We start from the raw sequence: 19008 nt of genomic DNA, 5'->3' as shown, positions 1-19008 counted from the left end.
AGGCTGCGAACTGCAAGGTCAGCAGTTCAAAACTACCAGCTGCTCCACGGGAGAAAGATGAGGCTTTCTGCTCCCATAAAGATTTACAACCTCGGAAACCCTGTTCAGGGTCGCTATGGGTCAGAACCAACTTGACGGCACTTAACAACAATCTAATCTAATCTAGTTCTCTTTTAGTTACTGTTGTTAGCTGTCATCAAGTTGGTTCCGACTCATAGCAACCCTATGTACAGCAGAATGGAACACCACCTGGTCCTGTGCCATCCACACTATGTTGGCTATGTTTGAGCTATCGCTGCAGCCACTATGTTAATCCATCTCCTTTAGGGTCTTCCTTTTTTTTTTGCTGACTTAACCTAGAATGATGTTCTTCTCTAGGGACTGGTTCCTCCACCAACATGTCCAAAGTACATGAGACAAAGTCTCATCATCTACACTTCTAAGGAACATTCTGGCTGCACTTCTTCTAAGACAGATTTGTTAGTTCTTTTGACAGTCCATGGTATACTTAATATTCTTCACCAACACCATGATTCAGAGACACCAATTATTTTTCTGTCTTCCTTATTCATTGTCCAGTTTCTGCATGCATATGCGGTGATTGAAAAGACTATGGGGTTGGGTCTCAACGTGAAATCTTTGCTTTTTAACACTTTCAAGTGGTATTTTGTAGCAGATTTGTCCAATACATCTTTTAATTCCTTGACTGCTGCTTCCATGCTTGGTCATTTAGATCCCAATTATAAACCATGTAGAATCTCCTTGTTCTTTTCAAACAACTACCTCTTGGTCTATGTATAGGTTCTGCATGAGATCAATTAAGTGTTTTGAAATTCCCATTCTAGGCAATATTGTGCATAATTACCACCACTTATCTGTGAATTGTGGTGGCTTGCATATTGCTGTGATACTGGAAGCTATGCCAGTGATATTTCAAATACCAGCAGGGTTGCCCACAGCGGACAGGTTTCAGTGGAACTTATAGACTATGACAAACTGAGAAGAAGGGCCTGACAACCTACTTCTTAAAATTAGTCAGTGAAAACCTTGTGATCTGCTGAACATTGTCTGATACAGTGCCAGAAGATGAGCTCCTCAGGTTAAAAAGCAGTCAAGATACAACTGGGGAAGAGCTGTTTCCTGAAAGTAGAGTCGACCTTAGTTACATAGATGAAGCAAAGCCTTCAGGACCCTCATTTTCTAGTGCTGTTGTTGTTGTTGTTGTTAAGTGCCATTGAGTCGGTACCAACCCATAGGGACCTTATGCACAGCAGAACAAAACACTGCCTGATCCTGGGCCAACCTCACTACTGTTGCATCGATGCTGCCACTTGGCCAATCCATCTGGTTGGGGGTCTTCCTCTTTTTCTATGACCCTCCACCTTACCAAACATGATATCCTTCTCCAGTGACTGGTCCCTCCTGACAACAGGTCCAAAGTATGACAGACGAAGCTTGGCCATCTTGGCCTCTAAGGAGCACTCTGGTTGCACTTCTTCCAAAATGGATCTATTGGTTCTTTTGGCAACACATGGCATTTTCAATATTCTCCTCCAACACCATAACTCAAATGCATCAATTCTTCTATGGTCTTCCTTATTCACTGTCCAGCTTTCACATGCATATGAAGTTATTGAAAATACCATGGCTTGGGTCAGGTGCACCCTAGTCCTCAAGCTGACATCTTTGCTCTTCAACACTTTAAAAAGGTGTTGTGTAGCAGATTTCCCTAATGTGATACATCATTTGATTTCTTGACTATTGCTTCCATGAGTGTTGATAGTTGATCCAAGAAGAATGAAGTTCTTGACAACTTCAATCTTTTCTCCATTGATAAGAATATTGTTTATTGGTCCAGTGGTGAGGATTCTTTACACTGAGATGTAATCCATACCGAAGACTGTGCTCTTTGATCTTCATCAATAAATGTTTTAAGTCCTCTTCACTTTCAGCAAGCAAGGTTGTATCATCTACATATCGCAGGTTGTTAATGAGTCATCCTCCAATCCTGATGCCACGTTTTTCTTCATAGAATCCAGCTTCTCAACATAGAGTTTGAATAAATATGATGAAAGAATATAACCTTGTCACACACCTTTTTTAAATTTAAAACATTCAGTATTCCCATGTTCTGTTCAAACAACTGCCTCTTGGTCCAGGTACAGATTCCTCATGAACACAATTAAGTGTTCCGGAATACTCATAACTTCACAATGTCGTCCATACCTTGTCATGAGCCACACAATCGAAAGCCTTTGCATAGTCAATAAAGCACAGGTAAACATCTTTTTGATATTCTCTGCTTTCAGCCAAGATCCATCAGACCTCAGCAATGATATCCCTCATTCCATGGCCTCTTGTGAATCTGGCTTGAACCTCTGGAAGTTCTCTGTCAATGTATGATTGTAGCCGTTTCTGTATTACCTTTAGCAAAACTAGTGTAGCATGACTCAAAATGAAATGACATAGTTACAAACATCCATTCATAATTGGAATGTGGAATGTACAAAGTATGCATCTAGGACAATTCCAAGTTGTCAAAAATTAAGTGGAACACATAAAGATCGATATCCTAGGCATTAGTGAGCTGAAATGAACTGCTGGTATTGGCCATTTTGAATTGGACAAAGAGATGATCTATTATTTGGGGAATGACAAACTAAAGAGGAATGGCATCACATTCATCATCTAAAAGAGAATTTCAAGATCTATTTTGAAATACAATACTGTCAGTGATGTGATAATATTCATATATTCATATAACTACAAGGAAGAATAGCTAATACAAATATTATGTAAACTTTTACACCAACCACTAATGCCAAAAATTAATAAAATGAAGATTTTTACCAACTTCTGCAGTTGACCAAGTATGCAATTAAGATGCAGTGACACTTATTGGTGAATGGAATATGGAAGTTGGAAACATGGAAGAAAGATTAGAAGTTGGAAAATATGGACTTGGAGAAAACAATGACATTATAGAATTTTTCTAGACCAACAATTTACCCATTTCAAATGCCTTTTATCAACTACATAAACAATGGTTATATTTGTGGACCTTGCTGGATGGAATACATAGGAATCAAATCAACTACATCTGTGAAATGAGATTACAGAAACGCTCAAAATCATAGCCAGAACAAGGACAGGGGTTGATTGTGGAATAGACCATCATTTGTTCATATGGAAGTTCAAGTTGAAGTTGAAGAAAATATAAACAAGTCCACAAGAGCCAAAATACAACCTTAAATATATTCCACCTAAATTTAGAGACCATGTTAAGAATAGATTTGACCCAATGAATACTAATGACTAAATACTAGAAGAGTTGTACAATGACAACAGGAACATCATAAAGAAAGCAAAGGTCATTAAAAATACAGGCAATTAAGAAAAGACTAAAATAGATGCCAGAAGAAATTCTGAAATTTGTTCTTGAAGGCAGGATAACTACAGCGAAAGGAAGAAATGATAAAGTGAAAGATTTGAACAGAAAGTTTCAAAGGGCAGCTCGAGAAACAAGTATTATAATGAAATGTCCAAAGACCTACAGTCTGAAAAACCAAAAGGAAAGATCATACTTGGTATTTCTCAAGCTAACAGAATTGAATTAAAAATTCAAGCCTCAACTTCCAATATTGAAGGATTCTTATGGGCAAAAAAATCTAACCCTATTGGATTAAAGGAGGCTTGGTGTGGCACTGAGGGTTAATGAGTTGGACTGCAAAGTCTGTTTGAACCACAAGGTCTGCAGTTCAAGCTCAGCAGCTGCTCCTTGTAAACCCCATACAGGGCCACTACGTTTTGGAACCGACTCAATGGCATTTGATAACAACAAGAAGAACTGGATTAAAAGAACACAGAGACAGAGGAAGGAGACATGTGAAGATGCAGCTAAATGTTGAGGAGTTCCTGGAGCTACTCCAAACTGGGAAATACAAGAGTAGCTCTTCCACTAGAGTCTTTGGAGAGGGCATCTTCTAACCAATACTTCGATTTGGATTTAAATTTCCATTCTTGTAAATCACCAGTTCATGGTATTTTGCTACCATAATCCTAGAAAACCAATTCACAGGGTCAAGAAGATAAGGAGACTTTGGATATGGGTGAGGTTGATATTTTATGCAGCGTGTCAGCAAAGAAAGACCTCTCTGAGAAGGAAGCAGATACTTGGGGTTAGAGCTTCCAGGCAGAGAGAATAATAAGTGCAAAGACACTGAAGCCAGAAGGTGCCATGACTTCCTTGAAGAAAAGTTGGGGGTCTAGTGTGGCTGGAAAGTGTGTGAGGTAGGGTGGGAGGGCAGCAGGAAATAAGGGCAGAGAGGGAGCAGTGTCAGATTATGTGAGCCTTGTCGGCCACTGTGAGGCCTCTGACTTTTACTGAGCAATATGAGAGCCACTGGAAGGTTCTGAACAGAGCAGCAAGGTGATTCAATTTTCCTAGCTCACCCTGGCTGCTGGTAGGGTTAAGTGGGAAGAGGGACAGTATGGCAGTAATTCAGGTGAGGAAGATGGTATTCCACAGTCTGGCTCCATCAGATAGATCTATATCACCTTGGGTAAATTATTTAATGTCTCTGTGTTTCTATCTCCTTACTGGTAAAATAGCTAGTACCCGTTTTCATAGGGTTCTTCATAGGTATATTATGAAGATTAAATGAATTAATACATGCCCTGGTAGCATAGTAGTTATGCATTGGGCTGCTAACCAAATGGTCAGCAGTTTGAAGCTCCACTGGTGAAAGATGAGGCTTCCTACCCCTGTAAAGATTTACAGCCTCAGAAACCCTACACAGGTTACTATAGTGAACTGACTCAATACCACATACCACCACCAATGCATAGGAAAAGCTCTACAAACACAAACTATTATCATGTTGATGATTATGTTAGTGCAAAATAGCCAATTAAGAGGCAGGTAGTCAAAGTCTACAGGGGCAAATGGGTATACAAATTGGAGTCACCTGATGTGGCGCTATAGGATCATCATAGGACTGTGAACCACAAGGTCGGTAGTTCAACCCACCAGCTGCTCCTCAGAAACCCTATACAGGGTCGCTGTGGGTTGGAACTGATTCTATGGCACTTAACAGCAAACAACATTGAGAGCTCAGTCATGAACGTCAAGGTCCATTGGGAGTTTGGGATAAGTTGTGGATCATGGGTGAGCTGACAACCCAAGAATAGGTAGCAGGGACCTTGGGTAGCATCTCCAGAGTCCTGTGGACTGGGGGCATCCCAGGAGTTATCTAGATGGCTGATCTGAATCAGGAACTTCAGGCAGAACAAAAAGAAGGGACTCACTGAGGTGCCAAATTGAGGCAAGCAGTTGCTGGGACAATTCAAGTGCAAGACACAGATATTCACACCCTAAGTCAAGAAATCTTCCGTTCCCAACAAGGTAAAAAGTAGGACAATTCCTGACACAGCCTCTCTTGCAAGATATTAAAGTATGGGAGGCAGGTTGGGTCTGAAGTGTATGAACAAGAATTACAACCAGTATAGGTGTGCTGCTCCTTGGAAACCCTATACAGGGTCGCTATGAGTAGGAACTGACTCCACGGCACTTAACAATAATAATAGGTCTGGGAGGTTTAAGGGGACCCATGGACACTTACCAGAACCCACTACTGTATTTGAATTAGTAATAAAACCTCAAAAATTTGGCCAGACATTTAAAAATGGATCACAGCCAGAGAACACAGTACTGAAATGATGACTCAAGGCCACTATTTTTGTATGGAGTGAGTATAAAATAGCTATGCACTGGGGTCTGTGAAGGTATGTGGGCTAAAAAATTTCCCCAGAATGGCATGCTTTCTAGTTCTTGGGATCAAGCTTTTGAGATTTATTCTAGTAAACAATGAGATAAAATCAATATTCATTTCCTGTGTCTGTTTCTAGCTGTCCCTTCTTCCCCTTAGACACTGTTCACTCTTGATTTCCCTTCTTCTAACAAGCTTATCTGGGTTTTGGGTGAGAACCTGAAGGGGCTCTCCTCAAAAAACAACCAATCAACAACTAACCAACCAACGAGTCAAAACCAACCAACCAACGAACTACCAGTCAACCAGCCAACAAGTGACCAACCAACCAACTAATATCTAAGCAAGCAAGCAAGCAACCTATATCTCTAGTCTTCATGATTTAAGCACAATACTGCTGGCATGGTTGGCTTTCAGCCTTGTTCTCTAGCCTTAGCTCCTTTGCATCATCTCCTGCCTTGTGTTCTGAGCAATCAGGGGAATTTGTTGTTCCTTAACTGTCCCTGACTCTCACTTCGAACAATTCTTGAGCCACCAACTGGAAGGGTTGTTATAACATCTTATATCTGACAGAAACGTTAGGCTTACAAAGCACATTTACTGGTTGGTGTCAAGTTTAACAGAAAGGGTGTGTATGTGAGTGTTTTGCAAACTGGAAAGCAAATACAAACATGATGTAGTATGTGATTTTCTGTGTGTTGTGTGGGACTCCCCATCTGAGAAGGCTTTGAACCCAAGACTTCTGAATGTTCTTAGGGCTTTTCCTCTTAAGGCATTGATCATAGTGTCTTATGCTATAGTTTTATATATATAAAAGTTATCCTCTCTACAGATTTGAGAGGAGGATTCTGGACTTAAGACTTTGTCTTGGTAACCTCCATAGTAAAAAGTTTAACTGGAGGTAAAAGTGGGAATAAGAGGTAAAAACAAGAGGGTCAGAACATTACAGTAAATTACCAGAGGCACTGGTCCCACGTCCTTGTAATCAGCACCCTCAAACTTAGTCCCCTGATGACTGAACTTGGTCTTGCTTTTGTTCTATCTTTAAATAACATGGAGTCCTCAGTAAACAGCTTCTGGAAATGTAGTTCTCACAGTTTTGTTTTGTTTAGGTTCCACCATCACCTTTCCCAGATACTCCATCCCTGGCTTCTTCTGGCCTAGCCTATGCGTAGTGGCAAGACTAGTCCCCCACAGCCCTGTTTGATCCTAGCCTTTCCTACCCTAAAGCTGAAGGACCTTTGGAGAGACTCTTCATTCTGGGCCCTTTCCTAGTTTTGGGGTTCCACACAGATCCTGCCTGCCCTGTACTCTCTTATAGGAAGGACAGTCTTCTGGGTACTCCTTGTGCCCCAGGTGGGAGAACGGAGGCACAGGGACCTGGATATGTGGATCCAGCAGCTTCTAAGACAGGCTTATTCTTCCCTTTCATTGGCATGGCCTATCCTGTAACTCTTGGCTACTTTAGGCAGCAGAGGAAAGAAAACAATGTCTGTCTGCTACAAAATGAACTCGTCAGGAAAGAAATGTTATTGCCAAGTATATTCAGAGGGCAAGACAAACAAAGAAAGGTGAAAACCTGTCTTTAACATTAGGCCCCAATGTCCAGCCATGGCCTGGTGGCCTTTCCCTTAAAGAGGGACCCCTATCAACCTGTCCCTCCTCACTTTTCAGGGGCTATGTTGGCCTGTTCTCTCAGTTTGGGCTTAGGAGCTCCCAACCAAGCAGCCAGTTGAGGGCAAAGGTTGCTGGGATTCAAGCTGCTTCTGGGCCTGCTCTGGGGCAAACTGAAAAGCCCATGGCAGTGTTGGCTGCTGGCCGTGCCCTTTCGGCTGTGGCATTCCCATCTCCAAGGAGGCAGTCACATCAACACAGGGCATTCATCATCTTGCCCTCTCAGAGGGCAGAGGTGTCCCATAGCAACTGGGACTGTGATCTGCATATGACAGCACATTGCAGCTATTCAGGACTTTTCTTTCCCCTGCTTTCTTTGAAACAGGCTTGCCCTATATCCAGGTTCCCTATGAGCCCCATACAATGAAAACAGCAGTTGACAGGTTCCCTGTAACTCGTGAAATCTGAGTGCATCCAAGGAGAGAAAGAGAGTGCTCATTACTGAAACACAAAACGAGCCGCTTTCACGGCGAGGTTAGTTGGCCCTTCAGTTTGCTGCTGCTGACCCCATTGCCCTTCTGAGCACAATGAGCCGAGGGAGAGAGGGAGAGAGAAGGCTTTGCTTCTTAAGTTGCCAATTGATCACCCTCCTAACCCCTATGGGGACTTCTTTGCCCAAACAATTTGGGTGACAGAGGTCAGTGCTCCAGCCCATTCCTCTGGGAAGATCTTAACTCTGCCTGCAGGGACCTTCCCAGGTAAAACAAAGACAAAGTCTAGAAGTATTAAACAAACTCCTGCTGATGACGCAGAGGGAAAAGGGAAATTAGAGATGCCCAGAACCACAACACTGGCCCTCTCGGCCCTTTCATTTAGCCAGACATCAACGGCTTTTGGGCTTGGGTGGTGTATTGCAGAAGCCTAAGCAAGTGCAAGCTCCAAAATGATGGCCAGTGACTTCCTAGCAACTGGATTGAAGAGACAAAAATGCTCTTTTATTATTGCCTAAATTGGCTTTCAGGGCACAAAGCAACACAAAATACGTGTACATATATACACACACTTTGGACCCGGAAGAGCATAGTATGGTCAAGGAGGATAGCAATCTTTTCTTTTTTCATTTCTGATCTGAACAACAATGACTGAAAGCAGTGACAGTCCCATTGTACCAACGATCTAGTATAAGTGTACTTGGGGACCACAGGCAATCATTTATCCTTTGGGTCTCAAGTTTGTTCCCTCGGGAAATATACTGTACTTCTTGCAAGTCTCTAGATATGTCATGTGCTCATTTCCCCCTTCATCTGCCCATGCTGACCCCTCTTGCTGGAATGCTCTCCACCCACTCACCTACCTCGCATATTTCAGCTGATTTTTCAAGTACTAATTAAAAATCTTGGAATCCTGGTGTGGCACTGTAGGATAAGCACTGGACCACAATGACAGTTTGAACTGCAAGGTCAGTGGTTCAAACCCACCTTGGCTCCTTAGAAACCCTATTCAGGGTCACTATGGTCAGAACTGACTTGATGGCATTTACCAACAACAACAATATATCAAATACCATATCCTTTATACATGCTTATTTTTTTAGTACTTTTTACATTGTATTATGGCGAGCTACTTACTTTTTTTGTTATGCCATAAAACTATATACTTCCTTTGAGAGTAGAATCAGCCATTTTATTCATTTAGGTTGTTCCTGGGGGTTAATACATAGCAACTATTCAATAATCAAATGAAGAATGAACTGAATCATGATAATCTTGTTCAGGTCCTGGGTTGGGTTTTATTCAATCACAACAGACTTGTGAAGAGGGCTACGGCACTGTATAACATAGTAAATGTTTACGGGGGAGCTTGGAGTTGTGCAATATGGTGTCCCTACTTATGGAATTCATACTTTGTGCTTAGGAGGAGCCCTCAACTTCTAAGGAAAAGGTCAGTGGTTCAAACCCACTGGCTACTCCATAGAAGAATGATGTGGTTGTTTGCTTCCAATAGATTTACAGCCTTGGAAACCCTTTGGGACAGCTGTACTCTGACCGATAGTGTTGTTATGAGTCTAAAGTGACTCAACAACACACAACAACAACTTTATGTTAGGCACAAAGAGAGAATGTAAGTACTAGGAGCTTACACTCTAGTTCCAGAAACAGAGTTGACATGGAAAAAAAGCAATGAAGGTGGCCCTGCCTGTGGATACAGCAGGTATCCTGGGGAGGGAGAGATCTATGTAGACTTCAGCTGCTGGGAAAGACTTTATGAGGAAGGCAGAACTTACACTCTCCATGACAACTGGGATAGAAAATAGAATGATACAGAGAAGGTATGAACTTCTTTGGGATAATAACAAACATATTGAGAAAGAAACAAGTAGAATGCAAAGGGAAGACAAAAACTATAGTCAGACCATACAATGAGAAATTAGGTTTGGTTGACAAGATGGAGTCAGGTAATGAAAAAGCTTGAAAGCAGAGCAGAGAAGTTGGGACTTGATGTAGGAGGGAGGAAGGCCTTGTAGGTTCTAGAACAGTGCTAAAATGAAAGTAGTGACTTTAGAAGAGGGCTTTAATGAATATGCAGAGACAAGTGACTAGGATACGCCCACAGTTGTCGAGGCCAGAAGGCAGTTCCTCCCAGCTCTGTAAATGTAAACTATGGTTCTGTGGAGAAGGACAGTTGATATGACATCAGTGTGTAAGAGCCTACCGTGATTTATGAATACAAGCTCTCTACAAATGGGTCAAGATCACGTTGTAAGAAAAACTGGTCCAATGAGGGCTATGAGACAAGGAGTGCTCAAGTCCAAGGGGCTGGCTTGGCTTTACTGTTCACTTGTTTACAATTCAGATCTACCTTGATTTCTAAATATGGAACATGAGCCATACCATTAGATGGACAAACAGCCAGATTCACCTTCTCATTTATTCTTTGGATTTTTAGTTCAGAAAATAAGAACAGAAGATACATTTTTCTTTATAAGCGGCATTTTGAGAACCAGTCCATCCTTTGACAAAGAGCTATGAGGAGATTAGATAGATAGATAGATAGATAGATAGATAGATAGATAGATAGATAGATAGATACAGTAGGAAATACACCATGGAGCTAGCATTCTAGTAAGAAACCATAGAGAGTGAGTTTCTCATTCTGTGTAAAAAGGGTGAGACCTGGATCTGTTTAATCTGAAGAAGCCAGAGAAAAAGACGACAAAAGCAAGGAACACTGTCTTCCAAAATGTGAGGGGTTGGCACCAAGAAGAGAAAGTAAATTTACTTTTTCTAGGAAACTATACCTCAGATTTTCCATCCCAATGAACTCAATGGATGTCAACAGATATTTTGCCCTCAGGAAGAGTGACTTGTGGCTAGGGTTGGTGCTAGGGAGGGATGGAAGAAATGCCCTAGGAGAGGAGATGTAGAAACCCTCTCCCTGCCCCTGCACTGGGGCAGCTTGATGAAGTGAGACACACAGGGGAGTGGCAGTTTACCCTGAGCATAAAAATAACAGCTTTTCAATAACATTTTTAAAGATACTATGTTGACAGGTAAATGTTTAGACCATCATGAAAATGCGTTAAGGAGCGAAGGTGAAAGCAGGAGTCAGTGTGTAAAAAACAAACAAAAAACACTAGTGATCCAGCCAGGGGAGGTATAGAAAGAAGGGAGAAGTAGGGAGATTGTCCTCTTTATGTGCCTGCTGAGCTATTGGAGCCAGCTCTTGAAAAATAAGTTAATAATTTAAAGTCATAGAGCAGCAGATTCCACCTCAATATAAGACAGAACTTTTTAAGGATGAATATTTTAAAACGATGACACAGATTTCTCTACAAAGGAGTGAGTGCCCCATCCTGGAAGCATTCAAACCCCAGGATGGTGTTCCATCTGAACATCCTGTATGGGGGGAGGGGGGAGGATGGGGGGATGGGAACTCTATGATCAATAAAAACATCTGACTCTCAAGTTCTGGAAAGGAAAGGCAGTGCTATGAGGACTTTCCTCTCAACACCACCTCCCACAGCCCAGGAAGAAAGCTTTCAGCAGCAAAGAATCCCAAAGGCCAGGTCTTAAACCGGATGTAGATAGAATGAATTCCTGTTAAATTTTCATTGCTGATGGCATGGCAGTCATTCCCCTGCACCATTATTTATGGCTCAGAGTCATTTTGTGTGTGTGTGTGTGTGTGTTTATGTGTGTGGTAGAATACATATTACATAAAATTTGCTGTTTAACAATTTTTAAGTGTACATTAATTATATTAATGTAATTAATAGAACTGTTGTTGTTAAGTGTAGTCAGGTTGGTTCTGATCCATAGCGACCCTGTCTAGGATTTCCGAGGAGTGGCTGGTGGGTTTGAACTGCTGACTTTGTGGTTTAAACTGACCTTGCAGTCCAGAACATTATCCTGCATCACCATACCAGGATAATTCATTAATATAATAAATAAAAGCATGGGATGGTCAAGCAGGAAAGGGACCTCTTCTTTCTTTTTTTAAAATTTCTGATTCCAACAACAGTGACTGAGAGCAGTTGTTATTGTTAAGTACTGTTGAGTCAGTTCCGACCCATATCGACCCTGTATAGGGTTTCCGAGGAGCAACTGGTGAGCTTGAACCGCCGACCTTGCAGTTCAAACAGCTTTGCAATCTGGAGCATTAACCCACAGTGCCACACCAGGACTCCAGGACTAAGAGCAGTAGCAATGATCAAATGTAAGTGTACTTGGGGACCACAGGCAATCATTTATCCTTTGGGCCTTAGGTGGTTTTTTTTTTTAATGTTTTATTGTGAATTATGTAATAGTTTACATGGGAGAACATTAGTTTTACATTCATCCTATCGTATATCGTTTCATTGCCATGGTTACAATCCGGGTCTTAGGTTTTTTCATCAGGACCTCTTGCAAGTCTTTAGATCTGTCATGTGCATCCATTTCCCCCTTCATCTGCCCATGCTGACCCCTCTTGCGGGAATGCTCTCCACCCACTCACCTACCTTGCATATATTCACAACTTTGTACAGCTATTACCTCTAACAATTTCTAAAACTTTTTCACTACAGCAAACAGGGACTATCCCTCCTGCCTCCCATGTCCTAATACTAATAAACAGGTCTCTATCCATTTGCCTATTCTAGAAAGTTCATATAAGTGAACTTTTGTGTTTGTCCTTTGTGTTTGACTTATTTTACTCAGAATAACATATTAAAGTTCATTCATGCCATAGCATGTGTCAGAACTTCATTTCTCTTTGTGGCGGAATACTCCACTGTATGGATAGATCACATTTTGTTCATCTGTTGGTGGACCCTTAGGTATTCACTTTGGAGCTATTGTGAACAATACTGTGATGACCATGGGTGAAAAAGCATTTGTTTGAGTCCTTTCTTTCATTTCTTTTGGAGCTATAACCAAGAGTGAAATTGCTGGATCATATGGTAGCTCTATGTTTTTTTACTTTTTGAGGAACCAGCAAACTATTTTCCACTGTACAGTTTTACATTCCTATCAGCAATGAATAAGGGGTCCAATTTCTCCATCTTTTAGAGGCATTTTAAAGATAGCTGAAATTGAGAAAGTGAAGGGCCTAGTTCATGGGAGAGACTTGCAGTAACTGAGAAACAGACATGCCTGCCTCTGGTAGAGTCAGAGCCCATCTGCCCCTAGGTGATAATGATCCTTGGGTTATTGAAGAAACAGCTCAAAATCACCTTTGGTCAGAGGAAGTGTAGTCTTTACAGAACCACATTAGATTGGCCCCTGATAAGTCAGCGTCCTGTCTGGCTCCTTGTCTACACCTCACAGCTGGGCCTGGTGAAGTTGTTGCTGATTTCAAAGGCATGCTTCCCTTGGATCCACATCAAGGACTGGAATGAGAAAAGGGTCCCGTGACCTTATAATAAGTGAGGGATGGGACTACCTTTGGTTTTTTTTGTGTGTGTGTGTGTGTCTGTGCGTGTGTGTGCATGTGGGTTTTTCCTGTTGCTATTGTGTTTCCATGCACTGGATATAGAATGTCTGAAAACAATCATCGGAAACAGTCTTTCACCTAGGGCTAGAAACTGGAAACTGGCCCAGTTGGGGGACAGGCTGGTGGTCTAAGTTAATAACTTCATGAAAGTGGTTGGCTGGGCCCTCCCAAACACTGGTGCTCTCAGGTTTCCTTAACCAACTAGGCTATGATCAAAAGTGCCTTCTGCCTACCTAGCTCTCTCAGTAGAAATGGTCTACCTGGAGGTCAAATCTTATCCGCAAACCCATAATCTGCTTGTTCTCAAGGTTTTCCACTTCAGTTTCAGCCCAACCTGATAATCAAGACCATTCCATGCCTGAAATCTAGCCCTCTCCTGGGAGGGTGCCTTGTGGTGGTGGTAAGTCATGTGGGGAGACAGTAGATTTTCCACCCATCCTGAGGTTAAGTTTGCTGGGCGGTACGTGTGAGAAACTGACGAACTCTGTGGCCATAAGGAAGGGATAGGGGAGCAAGGCCAACCCCAATCCTCCTCCCCACACGTGGGCCTGAGCTCTGCCTCCTCTCTGGAAATGGGGCACACATCACATGCGTTTACTCGCTTTCTCACAAGCTGTCCCACACAGGGATGAACCATCCAGCTCCACAGGCCTCTCATTAAATAAATCTCCACAACAATGCTAACACAGGCTCTCCGGGTCTCTGTGGTGTGAACTCTCCTGAGAGGAGTCCTCCAAGCCGAGGGCCAGTACCCACAGGCTGAAAGGAGACAGGGAACATTGATGAGGGAAAATATGAGAAGCATGAAGATTTGTACAGGAATTGGCTGCAGGCTTTCTCAGCCGTGCTCTGTGAATCTTGAGGTTTAAAGGACCCAATACAGAAAAATTGGACCCCAAGCTGATGATGGCCCAACTTCTCAAAAAGACACAAATTGCCCCTTTCCTGCCCCAAACACCAGGCAGGGCAAATGCTATTAATAACCCTGGCTTCTCCTCAGTCCAGGCAGGGTTTACAGGCTGGGGCCTGCTTCTGCAATGAGCCAGCTGTTCCAAAACAGGTTTGGGAAAGTGATCTTTGGCACATAATGAAAAGTGTGTGTGTGTGTGTGTGTGTGTGTGTGTGGAGGGGGATATCCAAGAGTTCTCTATCAGGACCAATATTATTTTTAATTGCCGAGAGTCTCCCTGTGGCTGTTACTCAAGGCTCCAGAGCAGAGGCCTGCCTGGGATCGGAAACCACCTTCAGGAGGAGGTAAGAAAGGACAGTCCAAGGACAGGTCACTACGGAGCTGGCGCTGCCATGTCTTATGGAAAATCAGGTTCCGCCTCAGCGTTTATATGATCCTCTCTCCACCGCCTCTCCCTCTTTCTTCCCCATCTGAAACTAGAACAGTGTATTTGAGCAATCTGGGAATTCTGGTTTCAGCCCTCCCCCAAAGCATGACCGATGGCCCATTTTTCAAGCCAAATCTCACCCCTTGCAGGCAGCTGTCAGGAAACCACAGAAGGTGCTTGAAGGAGTGCAAGAAATAGCTGGTTCTAATCTGAAGAAAAAAATGAATTAACAAGGCAGCTACTTATGGAAGAATGTTTTCTTTTCTTCAGCCCCAGCCTGCATATTTTCACAACATGTGTACTCCGTTACCTTGTCACTTCCCTGTTTTCTTTGGGTAAATAACTGGGCTCTGGACTTGGGAAAAAAGAAAGAAAAAGCAGCTTGGAGTGTCGCTGGGCATGCCTGTCTGGCTGTGCTGGAAGGAAGAAGGAGAATGCTCTGGGAGCAAACAGACCCATTTCAAACCAAGCTTGGCCAGTCCTGGATGGGGCTTTTCATTGAACTCTCCAGGTAATGGTGGGGGAGTCAGAGAAGAGAAGGAGTAAATGGCTCAACTAAGCCTGGGGTTTGGCAGGCCCTGAGGCTGAGGGAAATAAAGAACTTTTCTCCTTCGCCAATCCAAATGTGAACCCATCTCTGAACCTGACAGAGTCAACAAGGTATACTGTGGCTTTTCTTCCAGCTTCTGCCTTCCTACTTGCTAGGAGGCAGCTGGGGCAGAGAGCAGTCCGGTCACACGGTACCCAGTTGTGAGTTCTGGCAGAGACCAGGATGCTCCAGGGAGCAGAAGAGCAGGGTGTTCCTCTGCAGCAGCACATGGTCAGTGTTTGGGTTTGGCTTTGTAGGCTATGGGCTTCATTTAGAAAACATCCAAATTTGGGGGCCACAGTCTCCAAGAAGCGACATTTAGTCTTTTTTTTCAGTTCCCTGGTATTGGAATACTAACTTTGCATTGTCTGTACCATGTATATCCCAGATGAGCACACAACAATGCTGGTTTCATGACCGGGACATGCACTGCTGATGAGGTGCAGGGGGTAACTAGACTGTGGGCCAACAGCTGGTTACAGTGATCAATTTGGGTCTTTTATTATAAAGCTAATTGCTGTGGTTAGCTGTTGTAGAGATGGCTCCTACTCATGGTGACCTACGTGCAACAAAACAAAATATGCCCTGGTCCTGCCACGTCCTCACAATCGAGTCCAATGAAGCACTGCCAATCCATCTCACTGAAGGTCTATTACACCCTTGTTGGCCTCAACTTCACTAAACACAATGTGCTCTTTTATCAACTGACCCTTCCTAATGGCTTGTCCAAAGCCAGGGAGTCGGACAATATTCTATAAAGTTACTATTTCAGATGCTGTTGTGTGTCACTGGACCAATTCTGTAACCCTATATGACAGAGTATTGAAAAAAATGACACACCAACCATCCCCCAAATGGCACTTTCTACTTCTCTTCTGGGTTCGATGATGAATTCAGTGGCCACACAGAACTCAGACACCATACTCACAGTTATGGGTTTAATGGGGAAGTCAACAGGTTACAATTCAGGGTCTGAAATGTTGTAGTCAGCTGCTGATAAATGTCCACAGGACACACCACACTACTACAGGCCTCAGCCTAAAGGCACTCTGCTCAAGTACTGTGGGTCAGCACACCTAGATCCCCCACTGAAGTCCCTGGAGCAAGCTTCCTGTGTAAACTCACTCAGCTTCACTTCCGCTGCTCCTCCAGTGCCACAGCTTCCTGCTCCTGGGTCTAGAAGGTTCAATGAGCAGGGATCTCAGGGTCCAAAGGACATATTCCATTCCTGGCTCTTTCTTATTAATGGTAGTGAGTCCCTACCCCACTCCTGCCCCGCCCCACCCCACTTCTGAGATGGCTCATTTTATACCCATGCTAGAGTTTCAAGTTTTTACAGTTACAATGACATCCACAGCTGAATCATGTCATCCTATCTGGATCTGCTCCCACCTTCTTACCCAGACTCAGCAGAGCAAAAATATTGTTTTGTGGAGTTTCTGGTTATGATTTGTGGGATTTGTGGCTAGGAGCTCTGGTAGTATGTTGTTGCTGTTATTTGCCGCGGACTTGGTTCTGACTCATAGCGACCCCCTACAGGGTTTCCAGGCTGTAAATTTTTATGGGACCAGAAAGCCTCATCTTTCTCCTGTGGAGCAGCTGATAGTTTCAAACTGCCTACCCTGAGGTTTGCAGCCTGATTCGTAACCACTATGCTACCAGCGCTCCTTTCTGGTAGTATAGCAATTACAAGTTAGGATGCTAACTTCAAGGTCAGCAGTTCGAAACTACCAGCTGTTCCACATGAGAAAGATGAGGCTTTCTGCTCTGGTAAAGATTTATAGCCTCGGAAACCCTGTACAGAGTCACTATAAGTCGGAACCGACTCTGTGTCACATAACCACCACCACAGTCTATGGCTAGAAGAGACATTAAGTAGTTTACTACCCCACACAGGGTGAAGCACCTCATAGGGTCTCCAGGCTGTAATCTTCACAGGAGCGTATTTTTAGGCCTTTTCTCCTATGTAGTGCGTGGTGTGTTTGAACCACTGACTTCTTGGTTAGCAGTTGAACACTTAGCCATTGCTCCACCAGAGATTTTTCTACAAAGCTATGTTGTTGTGGTTGTTGTTAGTTGCCGATGAATCATTTCCAACTCTTAGTGACCCTATACACAACAGAACGAAACACTGCCTGGTCCTGTACCAACCTCACAATTGTTCATACGTTTAAACCCACTGTTGCTGCCACTGTGCCAATCCATCATGTTGAAGGGCTTCCTTGTTTTTTGTTTTTTTTTGCTTACCCTCTACTTTACTACATGATGTCCTTTTCCAGGGACTGGCCCCTCCTGATAACATGGCCAAAGTTTGTGAGATGAAGTCTCATCCTCCTTATTTCTAAAGAATATTCTGTCTGTATTACTTCCGAGACAGATTTGCTTGTTCTTCTAGAATTCCATGGTAAATACAGTATTCTTCACCACACTATAATTCAAATGCATCAGTTCATCTTAGGTGTTTCTTACTCAGTGTTCAACTTTCACATGCATATGAGGTGATTGAAAATACCATGACTTGGGTCACGTGTACCTTAGTCCTCAGAGTTACATCTTTGCTTTTTAACACTTTAAAAAAGTCTTTTGCGGCATGTTTGCTCAGTGCAATAATGGAATTTTATTTCTTGACTACTGCTTCCATGAGTACTGATCCACTATTGTTGATTGTGGATCTAAGAAAAATGAAATCCTTGACAACTTCAAACTTTTTTCCACTTATCATGATGTTTTCTATTGGTTTAGTTGTGAAGATTTTTTTTTCTTTATATTAACTTGTAAACCATATGGAAGGTTGTATTCCTTGATCATTTCAAGTCCTCTTGACCTTTAGCAAGCAAGTTGTGTAATCTCCACATCACAGGTTGTTAATGCACCCTCCTTCAAACCTGATGTCATGTTTTTCTTCACATAGTCCAATTTCTCGAATTATTTGCTTAGGAATTCAGATTGAATAAGTGTGGTGAAAGGATATAATCCTGGCACACACCTTTTCTGGTTTTAAAGCATGCAGTACTGTTATAGTGACCTGTTCTGTTATAACGACTGTCTCTTGGTCTATGTACAAGTTCCACATGAGCACAACAGTGTTCTGCAATTCCCATTCTTCACAATATTATCTATAGTTTGTTAGGATCTACATAGCTTTGTATAGTTAATAAAGCACAAGCAAACATCCTTCTGGTGTTCTCTACTTTCAGTCAAGATCTATCTGATGTCAGCAATGATATCCTTAGTTCCTTCAACAAAACTGTACTTGTGAGAGAACAAACAAGATGGCAGATTGGGTGGAAGTGCAGTAAAGGAGCTCCGCCAACAACAACACAGAATACCCAACCAAGCAGGCTCAGGGGATGGTCCCAGAACTCTGAACCACATATAAAGGAATATTTAGAAGGTTGGAAGGCTCACAGCTGGGGGAATTTGTGGCAGAAACAAGAAATCTATTGCTTTCTAGTCCGGGACACTTGGCTGCTCCAGGAGCTGCCATTTTGGGTGAGACTATGTGGGGGAAGTGTTGCAGACCATGTAAGACTAGTATTATAGAGGTTCAAGGCCCTCTAGGGCCAAGTGTAACAAATGAGGCCACTGGAAGTTAATGGCAAATTGCTTTCATATTAATATTCAGTTATATATATTAAATTAATACACGGAGCTTTTGACAATCCACAGATAAATGTGATATTTTCCTAAAGTCTAAGACTAAAAGTTGCAAGGTCAAGCCTTTCTC

This window comes from Chrysochloris asiatica, unplaced genomic scaffold (assembly GCF_000296735.1).
Source record: "Chrysochloris asiatica unplaced genomic scaffold, ChrAsi1.0 scaffold00079, whole genome shotgun sequence".
Lineage (NCBI taxonomy): Eukaryota > Metazoa > Chordata > Mammalia > Afrosoricida > Chrysochloridae > Chrysochloris > Chrysochloris asiatica.
This window is presented reverse-complemented; position numbering follows the sequence as displayed.